Source organism: Coregonus clupeaformis, chromosome 33, assembly GCF_020615455.1.
Source record: "Coregonus clupeaformis isolate EN_2021a chromosome 33, ASM2061545v1, whole genome shotgun sequence".
Lineage (NCBI taxonomy): Eukaryota > Metazoa > Chordata > Actinopteri > Salmoniformes > Salmonidae > Coregonus > Coregonus clupeaformis.
In genome coordinates, this window is record NC_059224.1 from 40,206,709 (window position 1) to 40,222,253 (window position 15,545).

Here is a 15,545-nt window from a genome sequence, read left to right on the forward strand (position 1 = left end):
TCAAGCAGAGCACATTACTGAAGACAGTGTCTCAAAAATCCATTGACAAAGCTGTGGTGAAGTATGTGGTCCAAGGGCTCCAACCATTCACTGTTGTAGAACAAGAACTGTTAAGAGAGTTTGTCCAGGATCTGCAGCCTAACTCAAAGATCTTATCAAGGCCCACACTGCGCTCCAGGATTGATGAAGGCTCCACGGAAATGAAGAAGAAGGTAACTGAGGCCATGAGAGGAGTTGACCACATCGCCGCCACCACCAACTTCTGGTCTGCAAGAAGACGGAGCTTCATTGGTGTTACAGCCCACTGGATAGACCCTCAACAGATGCTCTGCAGCCCTGGCCTGTAAACGGTTGAGAGGATCGCACACCTTTGATGTGTTGGCAGGCGCCATTAAATTACCTCTATTCTGAGTTTGAAATCTGGGGTAAGATTGTGAGAACAACAACAGACAACGGCTCTAATTTCTTGAAAGCTTTCCAAGTTTTTGGAGAAGATGAAAACAACATTTTTACATTACAGTTTTAGTCATTTAGCAGACGCTCTTATCCAGAGCGACTTACAGTTAGTGAGTGCATACATCATTTTATTTTTTAAATACTTTTTTTTCATACTGCCCCCCCGTGGGAATCGAACCCACAACCCTGGCGTTGCAAACGCCATGCTCTACCAACTGAACTACATCCCTGCCGGCCATTCCCTCCCCTACCCTGGACGACGCTGGGCCAATTGTGCGCCCCCCTATGGGTCTCCCAGTCGCAGCCGGCTACGACAGAGCCTGGATTCGAACCAGGATCTCTAGTGGCACAGCTAGCACTGCGATGCAGTGCCTTAGACCACTGCGCCACTCGTGGCAGTGGAAGCAGTGGGTGGTGAAGCAGCTCAGCCAGGACGGGAAGATGGTGAAGAGGAACAAGAGGAGAGAGAAGAAGTGGAGTTTGTTGATGTGGCAACGATCCTGAATGAAGATGATGGTTGTGAGTACCAGCTGCTGAAGCAACAGCGCTGTGCTTGCCACCTACTCAACTTAGTATCTACAGTCGATGCCCTGAAAGCAACATCCAGTGAGGCTTACAAGAAAGTGTCCCATTCAACATTTGGCAAGTGACAAGCACTTCGGAACAAATGCGGAAGATCCACACTTGCAGCCGAAACGGTTGAAGATGCTTGTGACATCCAGCTGCTGCGCCCGAATGCTACAAGGTGGAACTCCTGGTTCATGGCTGTAGAAAGACTCCTGAGGATCGTCAAAGACAAAGGCAAGGCGGCCGTCAGAGTTCTCTGCACAGACTTCGAGGCTCCAATGTAAGTAAGGATTATGTATTATTTTGTCATAAGTTAAGGTCTTGAATGTTGTCTAAATCTGTTGCAGTGTTTCCTGACCCTTTGCTTGGGGAATAATAACTGTTTCACATGTTGTAGCCATAGACTATCATTGATCCATTTAGTCAACTACTCATCCAGCCATTGATTACTGTAGTTAAATCAGGTGAAATGGTTAGTGGTCCCCTTTGTATAGGGTTAGGAAACAGTATATTAGGTTCAATTCAGCTGAACTCGCCTTCCTCACAGAGTATGCTGCCACCATGAGCCCAGTCACAAAGGCCATCAACATCCTGCAGGCTGAAACCAATGTCCAGATGGAGTGGCTACTTCCAACTATCAACCTGCTGATCACAAAACTTCACAGACTCAAGTTGTCCCTGAAGTACTGTAAGCCTCTGGTGGATGCGCTACAACTGGGACTGAAGAAGCGCTTCAGCCACATGTTTCACGACCCTGAGCTGATCGCAGCTGCAATCCTTTTCCCCATATTCAAAATAACGTGGACAAAGGATGACGCTACCATCAGAATGGGTAAGACTACATGGTTAATTAACAGTATTTTAGTATTCATAAACAACTGTGTATAGTGTACATTTGGACACTTCATAGATTTGAGAACCACTCATTTAAACTACAATCCTGACTTTGTGGTTCAGTCCAGTGGGTAGCCTACTTAGCCCTGTTGCTTGGTTTATATAGATGGGGGATGGGGATGGATTAATGTAGGCTCATAACGGCATAATTTCTATTGTCATCTTCCTAGTATTTCTGGAATGGACTACATCAAGGACCACCTGGAAGAACCCTTGCTGCAGCTAGGTGATGGCACCAGTTCATCAGATGAGGAGGACTTCTTCTCTGCCATGAAGACGTCTCAAGCACAAGAAAGCTCCAAACAGCTGGACGGATACCTGGCCTGTTCAGCTGATCATATGGAGTTGCTCAAGGCCTTCCCGGCAGTCTGTAAGCTGTCTCTGAGGCTAAACACACCCTTACCTGCTTCAGCTGCATGTGAAAGGCTGTTCAGCATTGCATGACTTGTTTTCAGCCCCAGGAGAGCAAGGCTGGATTCCAGAAACATTGAGAACCAGCTTTTACGGAAGATGAAGCATAAATTCTTCAACTTCAAGTAATGACAGCTTAACGCTAGCAAGCCCAAGGATACAGATGCCTTATGCGTTTTGTTAATTTATGTTTAAAATTCACAAGTTATAGGTGTCCTTGTTACAAAGGCATGACCTGACACACTGATTTCTAATACAGTTCTATCAGTGGTGATGTCCTCATATTCCTACAGTGAGGTTGTGTGCAGTTCTGTACATGTACTTTTGATAAGCTAATCAACATTTTTTTTGTATGTATAGGGTTCTATTATAGGATGTTTTTTCTAAAGCAAAGTGACTGTGATGGTAAGTGCTTCTGTTTACTGGCTATATTCCTTCATTATTAAGGCATAATTCTATTTTGTCTGTAAGAGATGTATTTTGAAGTGTTGCCTATTTGAGAATCCACTTTTTTCTTTATCTGAGCTCTTCTTGTATCCGTAAGACTGTTACCTTTCAGAAAAGCTCAAACCAAATAAAAGGTCTGGCTGTTTTGCTTTTTGGATTTACGGCTCTTACGTTTCATACTTTTACTTTTGATACTTAAGTACATTTACCTTACGGCTATTTAATATCAGGTACTTTAAGAATTTTACTCAAGTAGTATTCTAATGGGTGACTTTCACTTTTACTTGAGTCATTTTCCAGTAAGGTATCTTTACTTTTACTCAAGTATGGCTTTTAGGTACTTTTTTCACCACTGCTTAATATAAGGAATTTGATGTCTAACATTTACTTTTACTTTTTACTTTTACTCAAGTATGATGATTGAGTACTTTTTCCACCACTGTACTTAAGTACATTTAAAAACAGATACTTTTAGACTTTTACTCAAGTAGTATTTTACTTGGTGACTTTTACTTGAGTAATTTTCTATTAAGGTATCTTTACTTTTGCTCAAGTATGACAATTGGATACTTTTTCCACCACTGTTGGTCACATACACATATTTAGCAGACGCTATTGCGAGTGTAGCAAAATGCTTGTGTTCCTTGCTTCAACAGTGCAGCAGTATCTAACAATTCACAACAATACACACATCTAAAAGTGAAGAATGGAATTAAGAAATATATAAATATTAGGATGAGCAATGTCGGAATGGCATTGACTAAAATACAGTGGAATACAGTATACACATTTGAAATGAGTAAAACAGTATGTAAACATTATTAAAGTGACTAGTGATCCATTATTAAAGTGACCAGTGATTCCATTTCTATGTACATAGGGCAGCAGCCTCTAAGGTGCAGGGTTGAGTACCCGGATGGTAGCCGGCTAGTGATGGCTATTTAACAGTCTGATGGCCTTGAGATAGAAGCTGTTTTTCAGTCTCTCGGTCCCAACTATGATCTGTACTGACCTCGCCTTCTGGATGATAGCGGGGTGAACAGGCCATGGCTCGGGTGGTTTGTATTTGTATTTATTACGGATCCCCATTAACGGCTGCCAAGGCAGCAGCTACTCTTCCTGGGGTCCAACCACAATTGACATACAATAAAACAATACATAACACAACACCTTATTACACACTACTCTACCATAACATATTTACAATACAAAATCAATAATACAGCAAAATAACAATATTAAAATGTGTGTGTAGAGTGCGTGTGTTAGCATGTGTTTGCGAATACTGCGTGTGTGCCTGTGTGTGTGTCTCTTCACAGTCCGCGCTGTTCCATAAAGTGTAGTTTAATCTGTTTTTTAAATCCTATTCTACAGCTTGACTGAGTTACATGATGTAGTCATGGCTCTATGTAGTACTGTGCGTTTTCCGAAGTCTGTTCTGGACTTGGGGACTGTGAAGAGACCTCTGGTGGCATGTCTCGTGGGGTATGCATGGGTGTCCGAGCTGTGTGCCAGCATTCCAAACAGACAGCTCGGTACATTCAGCTTGTCTACACCTCTTTAAAAAACAAGCAGTGATGAAGTCAATCTCTCTTCCACTCTAAGCCAGGAGAGACTAACATGCATGTCATTAATGTTAGCTCTCCGTGTACCTTTAAGGGCCAGCCGTGCTGCCCTGTTCTGAGCCAACTGTAATTTTCCCAAGTCCCTCCTTGTGGCACCTGACCACACTACTGAACAGTAGTCTAGGTGCGACAAAACTAGCGCCTGTAGGACCTGCCTTGTTGATAGTGTTGTTAAGAAGGCAGAGCAGCGCTTAATTATGGACATACTTCTCCCCATCTTAGCTACTGTTGTATCAATATGGTTTGACCATGACAGTTTACAATCCAGGGTTACTCCAAGCAGTTTAGTCACCTCAACTTGCTCAATTTCCACATTATTCATTACGAGATGTAATTGAGGTTTAGGGTTTAGTGAATGATTTGACCCAAATACAATGCTTTTAGTTTTGGAAATATTTAGGACTAACTTATTCCTTGCCACCCATTCCGAAACTAACTGCAACTCTTTATTAAGTGTTGCAGTTATTTCAGTTGCTGTAGCAGCTGACGTGTATAGTGTTGAGACATCCGTATATATAGACACACTGACTTTACTCAAAGCATGTCGTTAGTAAAGATGGAAAAAAGTAAAGGGCCTAAACAGCTGCCCTGGGGAATTCCGGATTCTACCTGGATTAAGTTTGAGAGGCTTCTGTCTTCTGTTAGACAAGTAACTCTTTATCCACATTATAACAGTGGGTGTAAAGCCATAACACATACGTTTTTCCAGCAGCAGACTATGATCAATAATGTCAAAAGCCGCACTGAAGTCTAACGAAACAGCCCCCACAATCTTTTTATCATCAATTTCTCTCAGCCAATCATCAGTCATTTGTGTAAGTGCTGTGCTTGTTGAATGTCCTTCTCTATAAGCATGCTGAAAGTTTGTTGTCAATTTGTTTACTGTAAAATAACATTGTATCTGATCAAACACAATTTTTTCCAATAGTTTACTTAGGGTTGGTAACAGGCTAATTGATCGGCTTTTTGAGCCAGTAAAGGGGGCTTTACTATTCTTGGGTACCATAATTACTTTTGCTTCCCTCCAAGCCTGGGGGCACACACATTCTAGTAGGCTTAAATTGAAAATATGGCTATTAGGAGTGGCATTATCGTCCGCTATTATCCTCAGTAATTTTCCATCCAAGTTGTCAGACCTCGGTGGCCTGTCATTGTTAATAGACAACAATAATTTTTTCACCTCTTCCACACTCACTTTATGGAATTCTAAATGACAATGCTTGTCTTTCACAATTTGGTCAGATATACTTGGATGTGTAGTGTCAGCAATTGTTGCTGGCATTTCATGTCTAAGTTTGCTAATTTTGTCAATGAATAAAGTATTAAAGTAGTTGGCAATATCAGTTGGTTTTGTGATGAATGAGCCATCTGATTCAATGAATGATGGAGCTGAGTTTGCCATTTTTCCCAAAATGTCATTTAAGGTACTCCAAAGCTTTTACTATAATTCTTTATGTCATTTATCCTTGTTTCATAGTGTTGTTTCTTCTTCTTTTTATTCAGTTTAGTCACATGATTTCTCAATTTGCAATACGTTTGCCAATCGGTTGTGCAGCCAGAGTTATTTGCCTTTCCTTTTGCCTCGTCCCTCTCAACCATACAATTTTTCAATTCCTCATCAATCCACGGGGATTTAACAGTTTTTACAGTCATTTTCCTAATGGGTGCATGCTGATCAGCAACTGGAATAATCAATTTCATAAATACGTCAAGTGCAGTGTCTGTCTGCTCCTCATTACACACCACGGACCAACATATATTCTTTACATCAACAACATAGGAATCACTACAAAACGTTTTGTATGACCTCTTATACACAATATTAGGCCCAGCCTTTGGAACTTTGGTTTTCCTAGATATGGCTACTATATTGTGATCACTACATCCAATGGATTTGGATTCTGCTTTCAACCAAATCTCTGCAGCATTAGTAAAGATATGATCAATACATGTTGATGATTTAATTCCTGTACCATTTGTAACTACCCTGGTAGGTTGACTGATAACCTGAACCAGGTTGCAGGCACTGGTTACAGTTTGAAGCTTTCTCTTGAGTGGGCAGCCTGATGAAAGCCAGTCAATATTTAAAATCACCCAGAAAGTATACCTCTCTATTGATATCACATACATTATCAAGCATTTCATACATGTTATCCAGATACTGACTGTTAGCACTTGTCTCTAATCTTCACAAGAATGTGGTTCTGAATATAAACAGCAACACCTCCATCATTGGCATTTCTATATTTTCTGTAAATGTTATAACCTTGTATTGCTACCACTGTATCCTCAAAGGTATTATCTAAGTGAATTTCAGAGATAGTCAGAATATGAATGTCATCTGTTACTAGCAAATTATTGATTTCATGAACCTTGTTTCTTAAGCAACATATGTTAACATGGGCTATTTTGAGCACTTTTCTTCTGGGATGCTTACTTGTTTTTATTGCTTTACTGGGGAGCTTAGCAGCAGTAGATGTGGTCATGTTCTTTATGTTAGTGCAGGGTGAGCTGCACACAGTGGCCTTCCTCCTCAGGCACACCGGCTCAGTGTTAACAGTATAAGTCTGGTTCTTAGGCACATGATTACTGCATACAATAGCTGTAGGATCAGCAGAGGCATTCAGGGCAGTTAGAGGGACATACATTAGGTTACTTATATTGTGTCTACCGACGCCCCTGTTGTAATGTACATTTGCTGAAGCATTTTGACAACTCTGCGTCACAATGGTAGGGATTAGCTGAGCTGGGCTTGGGTCATTGCTAAGTCATTGTCTCAACGCAGCCTTATAATTCTGTGAAAGGATCCAGGAACCCAAATGATTTGGGTGGATCCCATCCTCCTTATAAAACATGTTTTGTTTCCAAAAGGTATCGAAATTGTCAACAAAAGTTACACCCATTGTGCTGCAATAATCACGTAGCCAATTGTGAAGAGCAAAAATCCTGCTAAAGCGTTCAATGCCACGATTCAGAGAGGGCACAGGGCCAGATATGATGGGTTTTTTGTTAGTGTCTAGCAGAGAGTCAATCAGTTCTTTAAAATCCAGTTTCAACTCTTCAGAGCTGCCCTTCATAATGTCATTAAAACCCACATGGACTACGATATAATCAATTTTCATGTCCTGACTTAGTACATTCGGGAGCAGCTTAGTAATGTCATTTACTCCAGCTCCGGGATAGGACATTGTTTTTGCACCAGGAACGGTCACATTTCTTACCATGGAGCTGCCCAAAATGTCCTTGGTTGATGTCCTTGATGATTTTTTTGGCCTTCCTGTGGCATCGGGTGCTGTAGGTGTCCTGGAGGGCAGGCAGTGTGCCCCTGGTGATGCATTGGGCAGACCGCACCACCCTCTGGAGAGCCCTGCGGTTGCGGGCGGTGCAGTTGCCGTACCAGGCGGTGATGCGACAGGATGCTTTAAATTGTGCATCTGTAAAAGTTTGTGAGGGTCTTAGGGGCCAAGCCAAATACCTTCAGCCTCCTGAGGTTGAAGAGGCAATAACATCATAATTTCGATCTGATTACAGTGGTAAAATCACCAATGTCACTATTAATATGCCTACCTACTCTTTAAAATATATTAATTTTATGGTATTTCTCCAATGCCAAACCAGTGTGTCTTGTTTGCAACGAAACTGTTCGCAAATAATTCAATCTGAGATGTCGTTATGAATCTCAGCATGGTACTGTCAGAAGTTGATTTTTCCACCCCAGACATGAGGCCCGAGTACGATACAGAAAGGAGGTGGGCCTATTTAAGGAGTGCATGGTGACAGTATAGGAGGAAAAGCTATAGGGCCTACCGACAAATATATGGATAACATAATTGCGTCTGTCAAACAGGTAAGCCTACCTCTTATTTTATAGTGCTCTAACTACGCCCTCTTGTTAGTAAATTTGCCTACTCAACTTTCAGCACTGGGCGATGCCCATATTAATTTTAGAAATAGCGATCCACACGTGAGTGGTGGCTGCTTCTCAACTAATCTTTTTTCAGATGTATCCAATTATATTCCATTATTTTTTTTTAATCATGGACATATTCCCACTAATATTGTAATTAAGCTTTCACGTGTGTTTTACACTTTTTATCAAGCTGTTGGCCCTTGCTTCTATTTATGGCAAATAATTTGCTAGCTGTAGTTTGAGATTCTTGTTTCCTAACATTATTCCTTTACAATTTTCTGTAGCAAATAGAGAATAATATTTACCCATCACATCCCACATTATGTTAATGAAGTCCCCATGTGTATGCAACTCAAATGTGTGTTTGGGTCTGGATTTGTGAAGATGTGAAACGTATCAACAAGAGAAAGAAGCCAATCAATCTTATTGTATAAGTTCTCTTCAGTTTATGAGCTATCACTCCTCATGCCATGAAGGAGAAAATAATACCAGCATTAAACTTTGATTAATTGATTGAATGAAACGACAGTATATCAATGAATTTGATTATGACGGTCATATGATGGAAAAGTGAAAACAATTCCGATTCCGTTTCACGTTTGTCCTACAAGAGGAAATCTTAGCACTTCTCACACATCACATAGGCCTAAACAGAACATATAGAAAACACAGCAGGAAACAACAGGATCAGTCAGACAGATACCTTTCCTACCCTCCGATTCCACCCCACCCCTGCCCGTATTGGGAGATGTTCATAATAGTGATAGCCAGTGCTCAATTTGTAAATCGGGAAGTCCCGGAACACATATCTGATTACATATCTGAGGTACTGGAACACATTGAGAAAAGAAGTGTCAAACACAACGTAGCAGCCAAGTAGCCTACTATGTATGGTGGTGAAATGGACAGCACTCTCCAAGGTGCTAATGAATTCAAAGCATTTTAGACGTCACTGCAGTACGCCCACATACTTGAGTATAGCTGCGGGCTTACACAAGTCCGAATGTATTATAGCCTAATTTTCTAGACATCAATGTACAGCAACATTTTTAGACGACACTGCAGAACACCCGCCATATGCACACATACTCAGCTGTGGGGCTTACAAGACCACAATTTCATATAATTTTCGAGCATTAATTGTTTTTTAAATTGTTTTTATTTCACCTTTATTTAACCAGGTAAACCAGTTGAGAACAAGTTCTCATTTACAACTGCGACCTGGCCAAGATAAAGCAAAGCAGTGCGATAAAAAACAACAACACAGAGTTACATATGGGGTAAACAAAACATAAAGTAAAAAAAACAACAGAAAATATATACAGTGGGGAGAGCAAGTATTTCATACACTGCCGATTTTGCAGGTTTTCCTACTTACAAAGCATGTAGAGGTATGTAATTTTTATCATAGGTACACTTCAACTGCGAGAGACGGAATCTAAAACAAAAATCCAGAAAATCACATTGTATTATTTTTAAGTAATTAATTTGCATTTTATTGCATGACATAAGTATTTGATACATCAGAAAAGCAGAACTTAATATTTGGTACAGAAACCTTTGTTTGCAATTACAGAGATCATACGTTTCCTGTAGGTCTTGACCAGGTTTGCACACACTGCAGCAGGGATTCTCCAGATCGTTCAGGTTTTGGGGCTGTTGCTGGGCAATACGGACTTTCAGCTCCCTACAAAGATTTTCTATTGGGTTCAGGTCTGGAGACTGGCTAGGCCACTCCAGGACCTTGAGATGCTTCTTACAGAGCCACTCCTTAGTTGCCCTGGCTGTGTGTTTCGGGTCGTTGTCATGCTGGAAGACCCAGCCACGACCCATCTTCAATGCTCTTACTGAGGGAAGGAGGTTGATGGCCAAGATCTCGCAATACATGGCCCCATCCATCCTCCCCTCAATACGGTGCAGTCGTCCTGTCCCCTTTGCAGACAAGCATCCCCAAAGAATGATGTTTCCACCTCCATGCTTCACGGTTGGGATGGTGTTCTTGGGGTTGTACTCATCCTTCTTCTTCCTCCAAACACGGCGAGTGGAGTTTAGACCAAAAAGCTATATTTTTGTCTCATCAGACCACATGACCTTCTCCCATTCCTCCTCTGGATCATCCAGATGGTCATTGGCAAACTTCAGACGGGCCTGGACATGCGCTGGTTTGAGCAGGGGGACCTTGCGTGTGCTGCAGGATTTTAATCCATGACGGTGTAGTGTGTTACTAATGGTTTTCTTTGAGACTGTGGTCCCAGCTCTCTTCAGGTCATTGACCAGGTCCTGCCGTGTAGTTCTGGGCTGATCCCTCACCTTCCTCATGATCATTGATGCCCCACGAGGTGAGATCTTGCATGGAGCCCCAGACCGAGGGTGATTGACCGTCATCTTGAACTTCTTCCATTTTCTAATAATTGTGCCAACAGTTGTTGCCTTCTCACCAAGCTGCTTGCCTATTGTCCTGTAGCCCATCCCAGCCTTGTGCAGGTCTACAATTTTATCCCTGATGTCCTTACACAGCTCTCTGGTATTGGCCATTGTGGAGAGGTTGGAGTCTGTTTGATTGAGTGTGTGGACAGGTGTCTTTTATACAGGTAATGAGTTCAAACAGGTGCAGTTAATACAGGTAATGAGTGGAGAACAGGAGGGCTTCTTAAAGAAAAACTAACTAGTCTGTGAGAGCCGGAATTCTTACTCATTGGTAGGTGATCAAATACTTATGTCATGCAATAAAATGCAAATTAATTACTTAAAAATCATACAATGTGATTTTCTGGATTTTTGTTTTAGATTCCGTCTCTCACAGTTGAAGTGTACCTATGATATAAAGTACAGACCTCTACATGCTTTGTAAGTAAGAAAACCTGCAAAATCGGCAGTGTATCAAATACTTGTTCTCCTCACTGTATACAGTGTGTGCTAATGTAGCAAGTTATGGAGGTAAGGCAATAAATAGGCCATAGTGCAAAATAATTACAATTTAGTATTAACACTGGAATGATAGATGTGCAAGAGATGATGTGCAAATAGAGATACTGGAGTGCAAATGAGCAAAATAAATAACAGTATGGGGATGAGGTAGTTGGGTGGGCTAATTTCAGATGGGCTGTGTACAGGTGCAGTGATCGATAAGGTGCTCTGACAACTGATGCTTAAAGTTAGTGAGGGAGATAAGAGTCTCCAGCTTCAGAGATTTTTGCAGTTCGTTCCAGACATTGGCAGCAGAGAACTGGAAGGAATGGCGGCCAAAGGAGGTGTTGGCTTTGGGGATGACCAGTGAGATATACCTGCTGGAGCGCATACAATGGGTGGGTGTTACTATGGTGACCAATGAGCTAAGATAAGGCGGGGATTTGCCTAGCAGTGATTTATAGATGGCCTGGAGCCAGTGGGTTTGGCGACGAATATGTAGTGAGGACCAGCCAACAAGAGCGTACAGGTCACAGTGTTGGGTAGTATATCAAATCAAATTAAATCAAATCAAATTTTATTGGTCACATGCGCCGAATACAACAGGTGCAGACATTACAGTGAAATGCTTACTTACAGCCCTTAACCAACAGTGCATTTATTTTAAACAAAAAAAGTAAGAATAAAACAACAACAAAAAAAGTGTTGAGAAAATAAGAGCAGAAGTAAAATAAAGTGACAGTAGGGAGGCTATATATACAGTAAAATAAAGTGACAGTAGGGAGGCTATATATACAGGGGGGTACCGTTGCAGAGTCAATGTGCGGGGGCACCGGCTAGTTGAGGTAGTTGAGGTAATATGTACATGTGGGTAGAGTTAAAGTGACTATGCATAAATACTTAACAGAGTAGCAGCAGCGTAAAAAGGATGGGGTGGGGGGGCAGTGCAAATAGTCCGGGTAGCCATGATTAGCTGTTCAGGAGTCTTATGGCTTGGGGGTAGAAGCTGTTGAGAAGTCTTTTGGACCTAGACTTGGCACTCCGGTACCGCTTGCCGTGCGGTAGCAGAGAGAACAGTCTATGACTAGGGTGGCTGGAGTCTTTGACAATTTTGAGGGCCTTCCTCTGACACCGCCTGGTATAGAGGTCCTGGATGGCAGTGAGCTTTGCCCCAGTGATGTACTGGGCCGTACGCACTACCCTCTGTAGTGCCTTGCGGTCAGAGGCCAAGCAGTTGCCATACCAGGCGGTGATGCAACCAGTCAGGATGCTCTCGATGGTGCAGCTGTATAATTTTTGAGGATCTGAGGACCCATGCCAAATCTTTTTAGTCTCCTGAGGGGGAATAGGCTTTGTCGTGCCCTCTTCACGACTGTCTTGGTGTGTTTGGACCATGATAGTTCGTTGGTGATGTGGACACCAAGGAACTTGAAGCTCTCAACCTGTTCCACTACAGCCCCGTCGATGAGAATGGGGGCGTGCTCAGTCCTCTTTTTTTTTCCTGTAGTCCACAATCATCTCCTTTGTCTTGGTCACGTTGAGGGAGAGGTTGTTGTCCTGGCACCACACGGCCAGATCTCTGACCTCCTCCCTATAGGCTGTCTCATCGTTGTCGGTGATCAGGCCTACCACTGTTGTGTCGTCGGCAAACTTAATGATGGTGTTGGAGTCGTGCCTGGCCATGCAGTCATGGGTGAACAGAGAGTACAGGAGGGGGACTGAGCACGCACCCCTGAGGGGGCCCCCGTGTTGAGGATCAGTGTGGCAGATGTGTTGTTACCTACCCTTACCACCTGGGGGCGGCCCGTCAGGAAGTCCAGGATCCAGTTGCAGAGGGAGGTGTTTAGTCCCAGGATCCTTAGCTTAGTGATGAGCTTAGTGAACACTATGGTGTTGAATGCTGAGCTGTAGTCAATGAATAGCATTCTCACGTAGGTGTTCCTCTTGTCCAGGTGGGAAAGGGCAGTGTGGAGTGCGATAGAGATTGCATCATCTGTGGATCTGTTGGGGCGGTATGCAAATTGGAGTGGGTCTAGGGTTTCTGGGATTATGCTGTTGATGTGAGCCATGACCAGTCTTTCAAAGCACTTCATGGCTACAGACGTCAGTGCTACGGGTCGGTAGTCATTTAGGCAGGTTATCTTAGAGTTCTTGGGCACGGGGACTATGGTGGTCTGCTTGAAACATGTTGGTATTACAGACTCAGTCAGGGACATGTTGAAAATGTCAGTGAAGACACTTGCCAGTTGGTCAGCACATGCTCGGAGTACACGTCCTGGTAATCCGTCTGGCCCTGCGGCCTTGTGAATGTTGACCTGCTTAAAAGTCTTACTCACATCGGCTACGGAGAGCGTGATCACATAGTCGTCCGGAACAGCTGGTGCTCTCATGCATGCTTCAGTGTTGCTTGCCTCGAAGCGAGCATAGAAGTGGTTTAGCTCGTCTGGTAGGCTTGTGTCACTGGGCAGCTCGCGGCTGTGCTTCCCTTTGTAGTCTGTAATAGTTTTCAAGCCCTGCCACATCCGACGAGCGTCAGAGCCAGTGTAGTATGATTCAATCTTAGACCTGTATTGACTCTTTGCCTGTTTGATGGTTCGTCGGAGGTCATAGCGGGATTTCTTATAAGCGTCCGGGTTAGAGTCCCGTTCCTTGAAAGCGGCAGCTCTACCCTTTAGCTCAGTGCGGATGTTTCCTGTAATCCATGGCTTCTGGTTGGGGGTATGTACGTACGGTCACTGTGGGGACGACATCATCGATGCACTTATTGATGAAGCCAGTGACTGATGTGGTGTACTCCTCAATGCTGTCTGAAGAATCCCGGAACATGTTCCAGTCTGTGCTAGCAAAACAGTCCTGTAGCTTAGCATCTGCGTCATCTGACCACTTTTTTATTAACCGAATCACTGGTGCTTCCTGCTTCAGTTTTTGCTTATAAGCAGGAATCAGGAGGATAGAGTTATGGTCAGATTTGCCAAATGGAGGGCGAGGGAGAGCTTTGTATGCGTCTCTGTGTGTGGAGTAAAGGTGGTCTAGAGTTTTTTTCCCTCTGGTTGCACATTTAACATGCTGGTAGAAATTAGGTAGAACGGATTTAAGTTTCCCTGCATTAAAGCCCCCGGCTACTAGGAGCGCTGCATCTGGATGAGCGTTTTCCTGTTGATTAATGGCCTTGTACAACTCATTCAGTGCAATCTTAATGCCAGCATTGGTTTGTGGTGGTAAATAGACAGCTATGAAAAATATAGATGAAAACTCTCTTGGTAAATAGTGTGGTCTACAGCTTATCATAAGATACTCTACCTCAGGCGAGCAAAACCTCGAGACTTCCTTAGTATTTGATTTTGTGCACCAGCTGTTGTTTACAAATATACACAGACCGCCTCCCCTTGTCTTACCAGAGTCAGACGTTCTGTCCTGCCGATGTAGCGTATAGCCTGCTAGCTGAATGTTATCATTGTTGTCGTTCAGCCACGACTCCGTGAAACATAAGATATTACAGTTTTTAATGTCCCGTTGGTAGGATAACCGTAATCTTAAATCGTCAATTTTATTCTCAAAAGATTGAACGTTGGCTAATAGGATTGATGGGAGAGGCAGTTTACTCGCTCGCCGTCGGATCCTTACAAGGCACCCGGATCTGCGTCCGCGATATCTCCGTCTCTTCCTCACGCGAATGACGGGGATCTGGGCCTTGTCGGGTGTCTGTAGGATATCCTTCGCGAACGCCTCGTTGAAGAAAAAATCTTCGTCCAATGCGAGGTGAGTAATCGCTGTCCTGATATCCAGAAGCTCTCTTTGGTTATAAGAGACGATGGCAGAAACATTATGTACAAAATAAATTACAAATAACGCGGAAAAACACACATAATAGTACAATTGGTTAGAGGGCTGTAAAACGGCAGCCATCTTCTCCGGCGCTGTCCTATATATATGGGGCTTTGGTGACAAAACGGATGGCACTGTGATAGACTACATCCAATTTGCTGAGTAGAGTGTTGGAGGCTATTTTGTAAATGACATCGCCGAAGTCAAGGATCGGTAGGATAGTCAGTTTAACGAGGCTTTGTTGAGAAATAGAAAGCCGATTCTAGATTGAACTTTGGATTTGAGATGCTTAATGTGAGTCTGGAAGGATAGTTTACAGTCTAATCAGACACCTAGGTATTTGTAGTTGTCCACATACTCTAGGTCAGACCCGCCGAGAGTAGTGATTCTAGTCGGATGGGCGGGTGCCAGCAGCGTTCGGTTGAAGAGCATGCATTTAGTTTTACTAGTGTTTAAGAGCAGTTGGAGGCTACGGAAGGAGTGTTGTATGGCATTGAAGCTCG